We start from the raw sequence: 16,208 nt of genomic DNA, 5'->3' as shown, positions 1-16,208 counted from the left end.
AGTAACAATCACAAAGAGGCAAAGTGATTTACCAACAGTAAACCCACCACTCAACAGCAGGGCCAGGCTAGAATCCACCCTTCCTAAGCACCTGGTGTGATCCTCACCAGCTAGAGCCCACTGACTTGTTACTAACAAGAAAAAATGTGGTGCTCTTTAAAGAATCTGTAAAGTCCCATGTACTCTTTTTTTTTTTTAAGTCCCATGTAATCTTAACAATAACAGTATCCCTGAGAGAAACAGGCAGTTAACTCTGTAGTCCCTAATCCAGACCTTCACATAGGCTTCATTTTAAGGCTTCTGGTAATTTGTAGACTCATTGCTGCTAAAGATTTGCAGCCTTGGGAGAAGGCCACAGAAACAACAGAACAAATACAAAAGGTGCTATTCTCATCAATCAATGAGAAGGTCTGAAAACCAAAATTTGATTATTTTGTCTCAGCTTGAGCCTTGCTTGAACTCTGTGTTCCTGGAAATTAAATTCACACTTAGGTAGACTTCAGAGAGTTATTCTTTCCTTTCCATTTAGCAGCCGTTGGAAGTGTTTCTTGTCCTAAGAAACTGCACAGGAAGCCCCAACAAAATGTAGCTGTTAATTAAAGGTGCAAATGAGCACACACAGGGATGCCCAGGGAACCAGGTAGTAAATATCTCATACCCCCTAACACAACGCAGAGGTATCCTCAAACATTCTTGCTCAGAAAACAAAAAATCACTCTTAATACAAGGCACTCCTTCAATTACTTTATTCGGAACAAGTAATAAATTACTTTATTTGGAATTTTGTTTGGAGAAGGCACAATGATATGAAATTACCTCAATCAATGTTACTTTGGGCTTCTATAAAGGTCATCTGATAGAGTAAGTGAAAAAGAAGGCAACAGTATCATTCTTCATTCCTGCCCTAAAGAAACCAGAATGGTTACTTGTGGCTTCGGTGAAATTTCAGCAGTACCTGGGTGGCTCAGTCGGTTAAGTGCCTGCCTTCAGCTCAGGTCATGATCCCAGCGTCCTGGGATCAAGGCCTGCATTGGGCTCCTTGCTCAGTGGAAGCCTGCCTCTCACTCTGACTTCCACTCTCCCTGCTTGTGTGTGCTCTCCCTGTCTGACAAAATCTTTAAAAAACAAACAAGCACAATGTCTTGTTCACAGGGCTTAGAAGTAATGGTGAGGGACCCTGAAAAACTGGATGAGGTAGCTCCAAAATGTTTCCAACAAAAACAGTTGCAGAGGTCAAAGAGGTATGTGGAAAATTTGAACAAAACTGCTTCATAAATTTTAAGTAGGAAAAAAGTATTTTTCAAAAAAAAAAAAAAAAAAAAAGTATTTTTCAATGAACATACTATTTAGGCATTGGAATTGGAAAATTTTACCAAGGCATCAAGATACAATAAATACCAAAGTGTCAGATCAAGATGCATATTTTTCGGGTACCTTGGTGGCTCAGGCAGTGAAGCACCTGTCTACAGCTTAAGTTGTGATCCCAGGGTTCTGGGATCGAGTCCCACACATTGGGCTCCCTGCTCCATGCGGAGCCTGCTTCTCCCTCTGCCTCTCTCTGCTTCTCATGAATAAGTATTTTTTTAAAATGTGTATTTTTCAAAGTTATGGTTAAATACTTAGAACACCTGAACCCCTACTCACCTGGAGGGGACACAGGAAGACAGAGAGCTGTGTGTGGGCAACAAGTCCTACCCACCCAGAAGAGAAAGGAGGGGGTGCCCATCTCTCCCCAAGCCCAGTAAGGGGATTTCAACAAGTACGGAAGGGAGTTTCAACAAGCCCATGCAGACAGCTTGATGAGGGCCGCAATTGGGGAGAGCCGGTTGAGGATCAATTGGGGTTTACAGTGAAGTAAACTGGATCCCCTTTGAGAAACAAAGGGCCAGAGATGGGCTGATGAGCTGCTCAAAGAGGCTACAGGGAGAAGCCTGCACTCCCAGAATTCATCAGGGCCAAGGATGTGTGTGTTCCCTTGTACTACGTATGGTCCAACGAGTGAGAGCAATGGCATGGGGTCACGTTGAGACTTGTCCAAGAGGGTCACCTTCAGGGGCAAAAGAGCCCTCAACAGAGAGAAGCTAGAGGTCCAGCAGCATTCAAAGGACTGAGGACAGAGTATGCTACCAACCAAGAAAATGGGAGGGCATCACCACCATCAAGGGACAGGTGACAGTCCAGAGAGTATGAAGCCACTTACACCAGGATCAGTCTTTATGGCCTTTTCTGTCCCTCCATCCCTGCACCACAAAACCTCACCTCAGCACCAATCCTGGAGGGCCAAGGTTGGCCAGAAGCTCAAGATGTGGAAGGAAGCCAACCATACTCTCTTCCCCAACTTCAAGCTTCTCCTAAGCAATGGACCTAGACTGGGGATTGTGGGGAGGGGAGAATTTTTCATTTTCTATCAAGTTTAGAGCTTTGCCTCTTTCATCAGACTGCACATCTTATGTCCTAAACTGGAAGTGTTTTGTGACTTAAGAATAATCAGAAATGTCATGGAGTTGCCCATACTTTGATTGAAGAAGGTCACACAAAGAGAATTAAAATAAAAAGGAACAAACCATGGATACAGGGATGAAATCTCCAGGGAAGTATATTGGATGAAAAAGAAAAAAAAAAAAAAAAAACAATCCCCAGAGTTACATACTGTATTATTTTTGCATTTATGTAAAGCTCTTGAAATGACAAAATTATAGAAATGGAGATCAGATTAGTGGTTGCCAAGAGTTAAGAAGAGGGTAGGAGCTGGAGGAAAGTGGATGTGGTTATGAAAAAGTAACAGGAAGATTCTTGCAGGGGCGCCTGGGTGGCTCAGTTGGTTAAGCATCTGCCTTCGGGCTCAGGTCATGATCCCAGGGTCTTGGGATGGAGTCCCGCATCGGGCTCCTTGCTCAGCAGGGAGTCTGCCTCTCCCTCTCCCTCTGCCCCTCCCCCCTGCTCGTGCTTTCTCTAATAAATAAAATCTTAAAAAAAAAAAAATCATCCTTACAGGGACGTGTCTTGGTTATATCAATATCCTGGTTAGGATACTGTACCCACCATACACACATACCTCCCTCCTGTACTACTGGGGGAAATTGGGTAAAGGGTATGCAACATTGCCTGTGTTATCTTCTAAAACTACACATGGATCTACAATTATCCAAAATAAAAAGTTAAATTTTTAAAAAGGTGCAGAGGGGCGCCTGAGTCGGTTGAGTGTCTGAGTCTTGGTTTCAGCTCAGGTCACAATCTCAGGGTCGTGGGATCAAGCCCCAGGTCAGGCTCCACACTGAGTGTGGAGTCTGCCTCAGATTCTCTTTCCCTCTGCTCCTCCCCTGTACGTGTGTACTCGCTCTCTCGCTCTCAAATGAACAAAATCTTTAAATGAATAAATAAAAATAAAAAGGTGCTGGAAGCTATGTATACACAGTGGATGGCACAAGTGATGACCAGCCTGTATTGCACTGACTCACACTCTGTCAGCTGAAGATGCTCTTTTGTCAAACTCACTGCACACAGTTGTGCAAAAATCAGGGTTTTCAACCTATTTGTTCGTTGCCTTTGTGTCGTAGTTTACAGGGTTGCCATAAGAAAGTACCACAAACAGGACGGCTTAAAACAGAAATTTAAGGGCGCCTGGGTGGCTCAGTTGGTTAAGCGACTGCCTTCGGCTCAGGTCATGATCCTGGAGTCCCTGGATCGAGTCCCGCATCGGGCTCACTGCTTGGCAGGGAGTCTGCTTCGTCCTCTGACCCTATCCCCTCTCATGTGTTCTCTCTCTCTCTCATTCTCTCTCTCAAATAAATAAATAAAATCTTTAAAAAAAAAAAAAAACAGAAATTTAATGTCTCGCAGTTATGAAAGCTAGAATTCTGAAATGAAGGTGCTGGCAGGGCCAAGAGTGCTTCCTCTGACACGCGTAGGGGAATCTTCCTTGCCTCTTCCCCCACTTCTAGTGGCCCTTCAGCGTCCCTTAGCTTTGCAGCCTTGTAATCCCAATCTCTGTCTTCATCACACAGTGTTCCCCTTACAAGGACCCACCCTACTCCAGTATGACCTCATCTTAAGTAATTACATCTACAACCACCCCTTCTCCAAATATGGTCACATTCTGAGGTACTAGAGGATTAAGACGTTTACACTTTTACGTATCTTCTTTCCTTTTTTTTTTTTTTAAATGGGGAGAGGCACACAATTGAACCCCTAACACCTGGCTAGAGTGAAAATATTCTGTTTGTTGTTTCCAGACTTATTCAACATTCCCATTCCCACCACTGAGCTCCCCAGACAGATAGGAGGAAGGCGAATTTCCTAACAGTTGGTAGAACTCACGGGCACCACTCTGACCTCACACACTGAAGAGCCATCTGTCTCCGTATAAGCACGCAGAATAGTGCCTCTCAGCCACTTCCCAGAGGCAGGGTCATGCCTCCAGCGGCTTCAAGCGATCCTTTTGACTTTGTCTAGAATCCAAAAGCTTTTAAAAGCTAGAGTGAGGGGCGCCTGGGTGGCTCAGTCGTTAAGCGTCTGCCTTCGGCTCAGGTCATGATCCCAGGGTCCTGGGATCGAGCCCCGCATCGGGCCCCCTGCTCAGCGGGAAGCCTGCTTCTCCCTCTCCCACTCCCCCTGCTTGTGTTCCCTCTCTCGCTGTGTCTCTCTCTGTCAAATAAACAAATAAAATCTTTTAAAAAATAAATAAATAATAAAAGCTAGAGTGACATCCCCACACACATAACGCTGCCTGGTTCAAAATGTTGCCTGTCTTATTTCATAGACTCACTCTTAAATCAGGCTGTAACACCTGTCCCTGCAGATTTTCTGTCAAGAGACCTGCTGTCCCTCCAAATACCTGGCTTTTCTGAGCACCCTCCAGGCCCCTGGATATGACTATGTGTATCTGAGTCCTAGCTGTGGACGAAATTCATGCTCCTTTCCAGAAAGCTCCTAAGCTTCATGCAAGTCAAGATAGTGCCTATTTAATTATTTGTTCCGTTTAATTGTCCCTAAGCATTTCATTCAATTAACTAATCAATATTTACTGAGCACCAACTACACGCCAAGCATTGTTCCAGATGCTGGGGACACCGCAGTGAATGAAACAGTCTCTGTCCTCATGGCTCTGCATCCTAATGGAGGGATAGGACACCAAACAAACAAGAAAATCCCTGGGGTTATAACTACCACAGAAAAATAAGCAGGATGGTGTGATAAAAGTGGAGGGGAGACTACTTTAGGGAAGCTGTCTTGGAGGTGACATTTGGGTTGCAGTTTGAAGTATGAACACAAACCAGCCCCAGAAAACACCTAGGGAAGAACACTCTGCATCAGAAAGAACAAAGACAATGGCCTTCAGGGGTGTGGGTTATCTCTGCTCTGCTCCTCTCCGCCTTTTGGCACTTGTTCCGTGCCTTCCGTCTTTTTATTATCTATTGAGTTCAACACGGCCCATGTGAGTCTGGCCCAGATTCTTCCTTGCACTTGGATGCCTGGACCTTGTGTTAGGGAAGCTCCCACACTCCACTCCACACCCTGGGCTTGGGTCAGCTGCGGACACGCATTTCACCCCCACAGGACTCTGCTTCCACAGTCTGAGAGCCGGACACTGGCCACGGTGAATGTGAAGCAGAAAACACAGAACAGTTCATCCCCTCAACCATGTATCTGCCAGATGTCCAGGACTTGGCCCACACCCTGCAAGCGACCGGTGAGGGTTGTTTCCCAGGACTCGCCCACAGCCTTGCCCACTGACCCCCCCAGAAACCCTTACAAACACCTCAGCAAAGTGGAAGCCAATTTATGACCCAACGACATGAGCTCATCATCTCCTGAGCAGCTACATCTAACTTTGCCAACATCTCCCCTTCTAACACAGCTACGGTTTTTCTGGCTACTAAGTTTTTGTATCAATTAACAACCAATTGTGCAAGTAACCATTGATTTCTTTTTTAAAAAAGATGTTTCCCTGAGAGAGAAAAAAATTGGAGGCTAAATGCTGATGTGGATAGTTGCCAGAGTACTTCCTGGTCCAGTAAAATCTCTGGGCTTCTGCCTCTGCACACGCATGGGCCTCCGACACCCCATGGCTTTCAGCCTCCTTTCCACTCCCGGGCCTGAATACAGCCTTCCATTGTGGACCTCTTGCACTACCAGACTTAGGGTCCTGCTCCTGCTCAATTCCGGGGGCTCTGAGTTTCAGTCACTCCTCTTTCCTGGGCATCAGACTTCCATTGCATCAGGTCCTGCCTGGCTGCAAGGCTGCTAATGAGCAAGTCACTATCCCTCTGAATTTTTGTTTACCCAAATGATGGATATGCATGGTGAGAAAAATACTATCTACACACACACACACACACACACACACACACACACACACACACACATCAGGATATTTTTGTTGTGTGACAGGAACCTAAGTCATACAAGTTTAAGCGGAAAAGAGACTTTGTGTTTTTTCTTTTGTTGTAATTGGAAAATACAGGCTCAGCACTTCCAGGGACTTACACAATAACATCAGGATGGTTTCTCTCTCTTGCTCTCCTCCTCCTCCTCCTCCCCCTCTCTTCTCTCACCCTCACTCCCTCCTGAGAAGACAGTTCCTGGCTTCCTTTATCCCTGCTTAAGCAGCCCGTTTGGAAAAGGCAGGCTTTTCTACCAGCATCTCTATGTCAAGTACTTTGACCAAGTTTGGATCCCACAACATCCCTGAACTAATTACTGAGGACAGGGAAATAGGATCCTGGGACCAGCAAGGCCTGGATCATGTGCCCACCACTCTCTCCCAGGGTGGAAGTGGGGCTCTGTCGAGCACTGTGAGGGAAAGTCACATAAGGAACCACATGAAGTATAAGGCAGCAGATACTAGTTTGATTCACTAAACAGTCATTCCATAATCTTTCAACCAGCTGCTACCCTCTGCTATAAAGGCTGGAAAGCTAAAAATACTTTTCAGACAGCCCTGCAGTTGTGGTGCAGGCTTATGATCTATATTCTGTCCAGAAGATGTTCCCAAGAAAACTTAGACATGATTTATGTGAGGTGGTGGCTAGGTACAGTCATCGGATTCTTGTAAATACAAAAAAAAAAAAAAAAGACATGTCCTTTGGTTCTAGATCTGGGCCACCTGTGCCCTAGGGTTCTAGAGTCTAATTCCTCACATCACTGGTAGTGTATGACAGACAACAGCTTCACGATTTCAGCTAGAACCAGGGGTATGACTGTGCATATTTCTTGAGTGTCCCTGGTTCCCAGACTCTCCGATAAATTCTGAAAGTAATCCAATACCCTGTAATAAATGTCCTTCTTCATAAACTGGCTACTTCGGTACAGAAGTAAAACACCTGACCCTGCTGCATTATGCAAAAATGTGCCCGTTACGTCACACCATGAGAAAGCAACACTTGCTCCCTGAGCCCCATTCCCTCCCCAAAAATAAAAACACTGAAAGACTCAGGCTCTGGGCACCAGGGTGGCTCATGACTTTCAGCTCGGGTCATGATCCCAGGGTCCTGGGATTGAGTCCCCATCAGGCTCCTTGCTGAGCAGGGAGTCTGCCTTTCCCTCTGTTCATGCTCTCTCATGCTCTCTCTCTCAAATGAATAAATAAAAAAAAATCTTTAAAAAAAGAAAAAAGACTCAGGCTCCACTGTCTAGTTCTGGTCCACAAAATAAATGAAATCTTGAGACTTTCCTGTGACTCCTAATAAAAACAACTTTACCGATTTGCAACTTTATTGGCTTTTGCAATGCTGGTATCTGAAGGCATGACACAATCTTTGAGGTTGTAACACTCATGAGACAACTGCTTTTTTTCCCCCACAACGAACATGGTTAACTGTAAATACGGTAATCTTGTGGTTGCCTTCAAGTATCTGTTGTACATTTTTTTAAAATATTTTTTTATTTTTTTATTTGAGAGAGAGCAAGCACGAGAGAGAGGGGGGAGGGTCAGAGGGAGAAGCAGACTCCCTGAGCAGGGAGCCCCATGTAAGACTTGATCCCAGGATTCCAGGATCATGACCTGAGCTGAAGGCAGACATGTGACAGAGCCACCCAGGCGCCCTCTGTTGTACGTTTCAATTGGCAAAATCAGTCCTTCTAAAACCTGAACTCCTGGGGCGCCTGGATGGCTCAGTCGGTTGAGCGTCTGCCTTCGGGTCGTGATCCCAGAGTCCTGGGATCGAGCCCCACATTGGGCTCCCTGCTCAGCGGGAAGCCTGCTTCTCCCTCTCCCACTCCCCCTGCTTGTGTTCCCTCTCTTGCTGTGTCTCTCTTTGTCAAATAAATAAAATCTTTAAAAAAAAAATTAAAAAGAATAAATAAAACCTGAACTCCTTTGCAATTCATCTTTGCAAGTAAAATGTTTTTCTTTACTGAATGCTTCAGTAACTGTGTCTTTTGACAACAGGCTCTGTTGTTTGCAACTAAAATCCCTGATGAATACTGGAAGGGAGGCTCACCCGTAGGTGTGCACGTCTTATAGAGGGAGGGCAGTGCTTTAGAGTAAAGGAGTATGTTGAGAAGAAACAAACAAGAAAAACAGAAAATGCCCCTACGTTATTTCATAAGGTTATTACGATTGAATGGAACAATGTGGTAGTTATACACCATAAAATCCAATGTAAATGTAAGGTAAAAGGAATATTCTTGACTGGTAGTTACCACACTGGCAGGTTAAGTCAAGGGTACGTGCACTGCCCAGGAAGCACCCATCTCCCATTAGCAAAACCTTCGTTTGTCCCCGGTGACTTTCCTGAACTGCCCACATGCAGTCTTCCTAGATGAGGTGACCATTATCTGTAAATCAACACTGCATACAAAGTCATGTGTGTCCAGGCAGTAGGCACTGAATAAGCACTACTGGCAAAAACTTCATGATCACAGGCCAGCAACAGGCAGCACCAAGAGGACACAGACAGGAAAGAAGTTTAAACTGGACACCCAATTCAGGGTCGCCACCAGCTCTGGAAGATATGGGGGAGAATGGAATGAGGAGAGCCAACAGAGGAGAGTCAAATGCACTTGAACATTTTATTTTTATACAAACATGACAAAATGTAAACATCTGTTATTTCTGAGTTGTGGGTTTATGATAATTTGTTAACATTTTTTTGTATTTTTAAAAACCCTCAAAAGAAAAAAAGTCAGGTAGCCAGAGAGGCTGTTACAGGTTTCATGCTCTGCCTCTACCTCTGTAATTTTGCCCCTCAGGGGAAACTTTCATCAGAAATAATTAGGGGCGCCTGGCTGGCTCAGTCGGTTAAGCGGCTGCCTTCGGCTCAGGTCATGATCTCAGGGTCCTGGGATCGAGCCCAGCATTGGGCTCCCTGATCGGCGGGAAGCCTGCTTCTTCCTCTGCCACTCCCCCTGCTTGTGTTCCCTCTCTCGCTGTGTCTCTGTCAAGTAAATAAATAAATCTTAAAAAAAAAAAAAAAATTAAGGAAAAAAAACTGAATTCCAGAACTTTTAGTAAAACATTGTTAGAAGTTTATTTAAAGCACTAAGCTGCCTAGACATTTGTGGCTTAATGTGGAAGTTTTTCAGAGTATCTCAGATTTGGTGAAGCAAGATTTCACTGTTGGCCAGAAAAAAACATTTCCCAGAACTCTTCAGAATCAAGTGTGGCCACTAATCAAAATATTGTTTGAGTCCGGGTTGCCTGGCTGGCTCAGCTGGTAAAGCGTGCAACTCTTAATTTCAGGGTTGTGGGTTCAGGCTGCACGTTGGGTGTGAAGATTACTTAAAAATAAAATCCTGGGGTGCCTGGGTGACTCACTGGGGCAAGCATCTGCCTTCCACTCAGGTCATGATACCAGGGTCCTGGGATCCAGCCCCATGTGCGGCTCCTTGCTCAGCAGGGAACCTGCTTCTCCCTCTCCCTCTGCCTGCCGCTCCCCCTGCTTGTGCACTCTCTCTCTCTCTCTCTCTCTCTGTCAAAGACACAAATAAAATCTTAAAAAAATAAAAGAATGTAAAAAAGAAAAGAAAAAGAAAACAATGGGCTGAACTTTAAATCTGTCTTCTTGCCCCAGTGGGCTCATTACTGTTGGAACATCTGTAAAGGTGAAACTGTTATAAATATTTCTGGAGTTAGTTTTTTTACGTGACAGGAATTCCTGTTAGAAGTAACATTAATGTCGCAGAGTTACAATAAAGCCGGATAATTAACACCCCAGAAATTACAAATGACTGAGCCTTAACAGAGACAAGGTGTATTAGCACACATGAAAAGGGACTAATTTCTACTCTAAGTGGAAGAAATCTAAGAAACCCAGAAAAAAGCAATTACCTGATTGTACTGCAAGTAAGTCTCTATTAATACATTAGATAGGTGATTCATCTCCATGCCTCTGGGAAAGTCTGTTTCCAGATTGTTTTTAAAGCACATAAAGTAAATTACCAGTGGGGATAAAGATTCATTTTCCTTTTATTTATTCCTTGTCAAAGGTTTATGAAAATCCTTCAATGGAACAATGGTGTCAAAGTTTTCCCAGATCAACAAGAGTGCCAAGACAATTCAATGGGGAAAGAAAAGTATTTTCAACAAATGATGCTGAGACACTTGTATATCCACAGGTAAAATAATTTAGGCCCCTAGTTCACACTATGTACAAAAATTAACATACCTGGATCAAAGACCTAACTGTAAGAGCTAAAATAAATCTCTCAGATGAAAACGTAAGAATGTTATCTTTATGATCTTGAATTAGGCAATGGTTTCTCAGATAGGATACCAAAAGCACAAGCAACAACAAAAAATTTTAGATAAATCAGACTTCATCAAAATTTAAAACCTTTGTGGTTTTAAAAAGGACACCAATAATAAAATGAAAAGACAATCCACAGAATGGGAGAACATTTTTGCCAATCATGTATCAATAAGAATCTGGTGTTCAGAATATATTAAGAATGCTTACAACTTGGGGCGCCTGGGTGGCTCAGTCCATTAAGCGTCTGCCTTTGGCTCAGGTCATAATCCCAGGATCCTGGGATCAAGCCCAGCATGAGGCTCCTTGCTCAGCTGGGGGACCACCTTCTCCCTCTTCTCCCTCTGCCCCTCTCCCTGCTCATGCTCTCTCTCAAAATCTTTTTAAAAAATGCAAATCAGGGGCGCCTGGGTGGTCAGTCAGTTAAGCATCCGACTCTTTTTTTAAGATTTTATTTATTTATTTGACAGAGAGAGACACAGCGAGAGAGGGAACACAAGCAGGGGGAGTGGGAGAGAGAGAAGCAGGCTTCCCGCAGAGCAGGGAGCCCGATGTGGGGCTCGATCCCAGGACCCTGGGATCATGACCTGAGCCGAAGGCAGACGCTTAACGACTGAGCCACCCAGGCGTCCCATAAGCATCCGACTCTTGATTTCAACTCAGGTCATGATCTCATGGGTCATGAGATGCAGCCCCATGTCAGGCTCTGTGTTCAGTGGGGAGTCTGCTTCTCTCTCTCTCTCCCTCTCTGCCCCTCCCCCAGTTCATGCTCTCTCTCAAATATAAATAAATATATTTTTTTTAAAAAATGCAAATCAAAACCATAATGAGATACCATTTAATACCCACTAGCATGGCTGTAACAACAACAAAAAAAACAGTAACAAATGTTGGCAGAGATGTGGAGAAATTAGAACCTTTGTACACTGCTGGTGGGAATGTAAAATGATGCAGCCATTTTGGAAAGCAGTCTGGCAATTCTTTTTTTTTTTTTTTTAAAGATTTTATTTATTTGACAGAGAGAGACACAGCGAGAGAGGGAACACAAGCAGGGGGAGTGGGAGAGGGAGAAGCAGGCTCCCCGCGGAGCAGGGAGCCCGACGCGGGGCTCGATCTCAGGACCCTGGGATCATGACCTGAGCCGAAGGCAGACGCTTAACGACTGAGCCACCCAGGTGCCCCAGCAGTCTGGCAATTCTTAAAAGAATAAACTTAGAGTTACCTTATGACCCAGAAATTTCACTCTTGCTATATACCCAAGAAAATTAAAAACATTATGTCCACACAAAAACTACACAAATGCTCAGAGTAGCATTACTCTTAATAGCCAAAAAGTGAAAACAACTCAAATGTCCTTCAACTGATGAATGCATAAAGAAAAGGTGATATACCCATAAAATGGAGTATTATTCCATAATAGAAAGGAATAAAAAATATGCTACAACACAGATGAACCTTGAAAACATTATGCTACGTGGAAGAAGCCATTTACAAAGAACCTCATATTGTATGACTCCATACATATGAAATGTCCAGAACAAATCCACTGACACAAAAAGTAGATTAGTAGTTGCCTAGGCCTCAGGGTATTGAGGGGAGATGGAAAGCTACTAATGGGTACTTGGTTTCTTTTTGGGATGATGAAAAAAAGTTCTGGAATTCCATACTGGTAATCATTGCTTAGCTGTGAATATACTTAAAACCACTGAATTATATACTATATAATTGGGCGAATTGTGTAGTACAGGAATTTTATTTATCTCAATAAAGCTACTATTTCAAGTTTTCACAGAATATAATTTCCTGAAGGAATTAAGAAGTGGAAGGATATACACTGAAGACCTAGTAATGAAAAGAATAGTATTAACAAAAGTGTTTCATTCAGAAGGAAGTCAAATTTATTTTCTACACCTAACATACTACATTATAAAAGAATGGGGGAATGCATGTATCACATGGAAATCAACAATGTGAGAGAATCTGAGTCAATACAATAGGAGTCCACCTACATAGGCTGTAACTATTGACCTCACTATTTCAAACTTCTTAGGTCAATCAAAGACATCACATTCTTGATTTAGTCTAATTAGGTTTCCAGGCATACCTAAAAAGCAGGTAAAATAAGGCTGATGATATTACATTATTATTGGCTATAATTATGGTTAACTAAAAGTCATCCTGTATAATTATGACTCATAAGCACAAACTAATATTAACACTGTTTCTATCAAACATTTAACTAACGGGACGCCTGGGTGGCTCAGTCGGTTAAGCTTCTGCCTTTGGCTTAGGTCATGATCCCAGGGTCCTGGGATCCAGCCCCATGTCAGTCTCCTGGTTCAGCAGGGAGCCTGCTTCTCCCTCTCCCACCAGCTCGTGCTGTCTTACACACACTCTCTCTAATAAATAAAATCTTTAAAAAAAATCATGAGCAAAAATGGTGTTTATCCAATCATCTGTCAGATCAATTCAGTAAGACAGTTCCCCATATGAATACTTCAATAACCACACCTCAAGGAATCAGGCCACAGACAAGATGGACCTTTACTTAGGGTCATCAATTTCATACTATAGACCATTGGTGAGGAAAGATATATAATTTGTTGGCTATTGTCCACAATGCTCATTTTCTTTAAATAAGAGCAAGTTCATTTACAAAAACCTCCTAAATGCCTCCTTCAATGGTAACAAGCACAGATGACAGGCAATTTATGTAGGGGGCGGGGGGAGCCTAGAGGTAACAGGCTTCATAACAGCCACTGACCTTTGTCAAGTGAAAGCACCAGAGAGGGGACTAGCTTTCCATGCACTTGCATTGTGAATCCCAAAGGACTGGGAAAAAGGGAGAGAAGATCAACTCTGAGAAGTTAGATCCAAAGCACTTATGGGAAATGGTGATTCCAAATCTTTTCTGAGTCTTCGATTTTACACTGTTCACTATTAAGTGTTGTGTGCCATATATTTACCAAAGGGAAATCTAACTCCTTCAGGGCACCTGGGTAGCTCAGTTGGTTAAGCATCTGCCTTGAGCTCAGGATATGGCCCAGGGTCCTGGGATGGAGCCCCGAATCTGGCTCCCTGCTCAGCGGGAAGCCTGCTTCTCCCTCTACCTCTGCCTGCTGCTTCCCCTGTTTGTGCTCTGTGTTAAATAAAAAAAAAAAAATCTTAAAAAAGGTAAATATAAATTTGACTCTTTCAAGACCTAAAGCATATCTTCAGATATCCCAAGATGTTGCATAAAGAAGGCTGAGAGGGGCGCCTGGGTGGCTCAGTCAGTTGAGGGTCTGCCTTTGGCTTGGGTCATGGTCCTGGGGTCCTGGAATAGAGCCCCCCCAGTGTTGGGCTTCCTGCTCAGCGGGGAGTCTGCTTCTCCCTCTCACTCTCCCTCTGTGCTCTCTCAAATAAGTAAATAAAACCTTTAAAAAAAATTTTTAAAAAAAGGCTGAGAAACACTAGTTTACACAAAGCATCAAAAGGCATTATTTGAAGAGTATTATATATAATTCGAGAGTTCATTCTGAAAGCAATTAATGTTCCCTATGGCTAGAATATTATAGTCATCCCAAGTTGACTTTTTCCCTCATACAGGGCACTAAAAGTTTCCAAAAGACTGTAAAACCACAATAGTACACAGGAATTATTTTCACCTAACAGTGGGCCTTTGAAAATTCTAATGAAAAAAATCTATTTAGGCAATCTAGGAAGTATATCTGAGTTTGTTTAAAGGGGAAAAAATAAAAACTCATTTGTCTATATTTGCAGATAGGAGAAACAAGTAGATTAAATCAGCATCACATGCTATTCTAGATACTATTCCATTCTCCACTTAACTTTTCCGCCTTAAAGATTCTTCCATAATAAATGTTTTTCTTTCATTCCTAATCTGTGAGTTTTCTCGGGGGGCGGGGGGCGGGGGGCGGGGGGGAGGAGGCTTTCATGAAACTATGCTTCCCAAGTTTACTTGCCTTGCAACTGACTCTACTTGGCTTTGCAATTTAAGCTCTGAGACTCAGCTGGCATCACCAGGAGGATTCAGTTACACCGATATGTTTATACAGGTGAAATCCTCAAAAACAATCAAGAATACCAGTAAGTAAGTACACAAGGCTATGTTATGATTCAGCTAAAATTTTAAGGAAACCTGAAATGCCTTTCCTTTTGAAGACTTTATTTGAGGAGTGGAGAGGAGCATAAGAAGAGGGACAAGCCAACTCCGCACTGAGTGCAGAACTCGAGGTGCAGCTCGAGCCCAGGACCCTGAGGTCATGACCTGAGCAAAAATCAGGAGTCAGACCCTTAACTGACAGCCACCCAGGCACCCCATGCTGTCTTTCCTTTTGCCCAAGTTCTGACTTTTGATTTCATGAAATTTAACCATATTTATACTTTTTCTGAAAAGAAAAAAGAGCAAATGGAATTCTCTCTTAGGAGGGCCAAGTAACATGGAAGGGAGAAAATAATGTCCTCCTTCACCAAGCCAGGCATAACTAACAATCAAGAGGAAAATCAGTCTCCTCTTGGGAGAAAGCCACGAAAACAGTTCTTGCCTGTCAATTAAACCGCTGTGGGGAAAAAGAGTTGAAGTAAGGGCAGATTGGGGAGCCTGGGTGGCTCACTCGTTAAGCGTCTTCTTTTGGCTCAGGTCATGGTCCCAGGGTCCTAGGATCAAGTCCCACATTGGGAATCCCACCTCAGCAGGGAGTCTGCTTCTTAATCTACGCTTCCCCCCTGTTCGTGCTCTCTCTCTCTCTCAAATAAATAAAATCTTTTTAAAAATTAAATAAAAATTAAAAAAAAGAAGGCTCTATACCCACCAACACGGGGCTTTGACTCACCACCCTGATACCAAGACCTGAGCTGAGATCAAGAGTCAGACACTTAACCGACTGAGCCACCTGGACACCTCTACCTAGCAATTCTTGAATCCAATGTAATTTACAAAAGAGATGGTACACTGGAAACAGAACTAACATTAAGTGTGCACTATTTGCTATGCCCTTTACATACATGCTCTGTTTTCTGTTTCAATAGTACTCAAAATTTTGGAGTCAAACTCTGGGAAAATTTCTCCCATCATCATCTTTCTTCATTGTTAGAGTTCCCAATGGGGAAAACAAAACAAATATATATATGTAAAACCCTGCAGAAATAAAAATGCAGCCACTTCTACTCTCCCCAATAATCTACACTTTAAGTAAATGTGACAACACTAGAATTTAACTCCTAATAATCTACAATTCATTGTGCATGGTACCTAGTAGGTGTTCAGTGTTTGTTGTTAAATGAATACAAATATTTGATACACAAGCATTTTCTTTGTTAATGTGCATTTATCATTCTACTCATTAAAAACACATCTTAACACACACACAGCCACATTGATATCTACTCCTGAAAATGCCCTCATAACAAGAAGTGGAAAATCAGTATGATATAGTGGAACAGGAGGATGACAATTAGAGAAATTATGAAGGGAAATTCCAAACATTAAATGTTTCCAGTCTTTCTGATGTCACTTAT

General features: G+C 43.1%; 1 protein-coding gene across 1 annotated transcript in view; it reads right to left on the bottom strand.

Moving 5' to 3' along the window:
* The window catches only part of GPR176 (G protein-coupled receptor 176), a 115,264-nt gene that overhangs the window by 96,990 nt on the left and 2,066 nt on the right, over positions 1-16,208 (bottom strand). The gene's annotated exons all lie outside the window — the stretch shown is intronic.

The sequence above is a fragment of the Halichoerus grypus genome, chromosome 8 (genome assembly GCF_964656455.1).
Source record: "Halichoerus grypus chromosome 8, mHalGry1.hap1.1, whole genome shotgun sequence".
Lineage (NCBI taxonomy): Eukaryota > Metazoa > Chordata > Mammalia > Carnivora > Phocidae > Halichoerus > Halichoerus grypus.
This window is presented reverse-complemented; position numbering and strand designations above follow the sequence as displayed.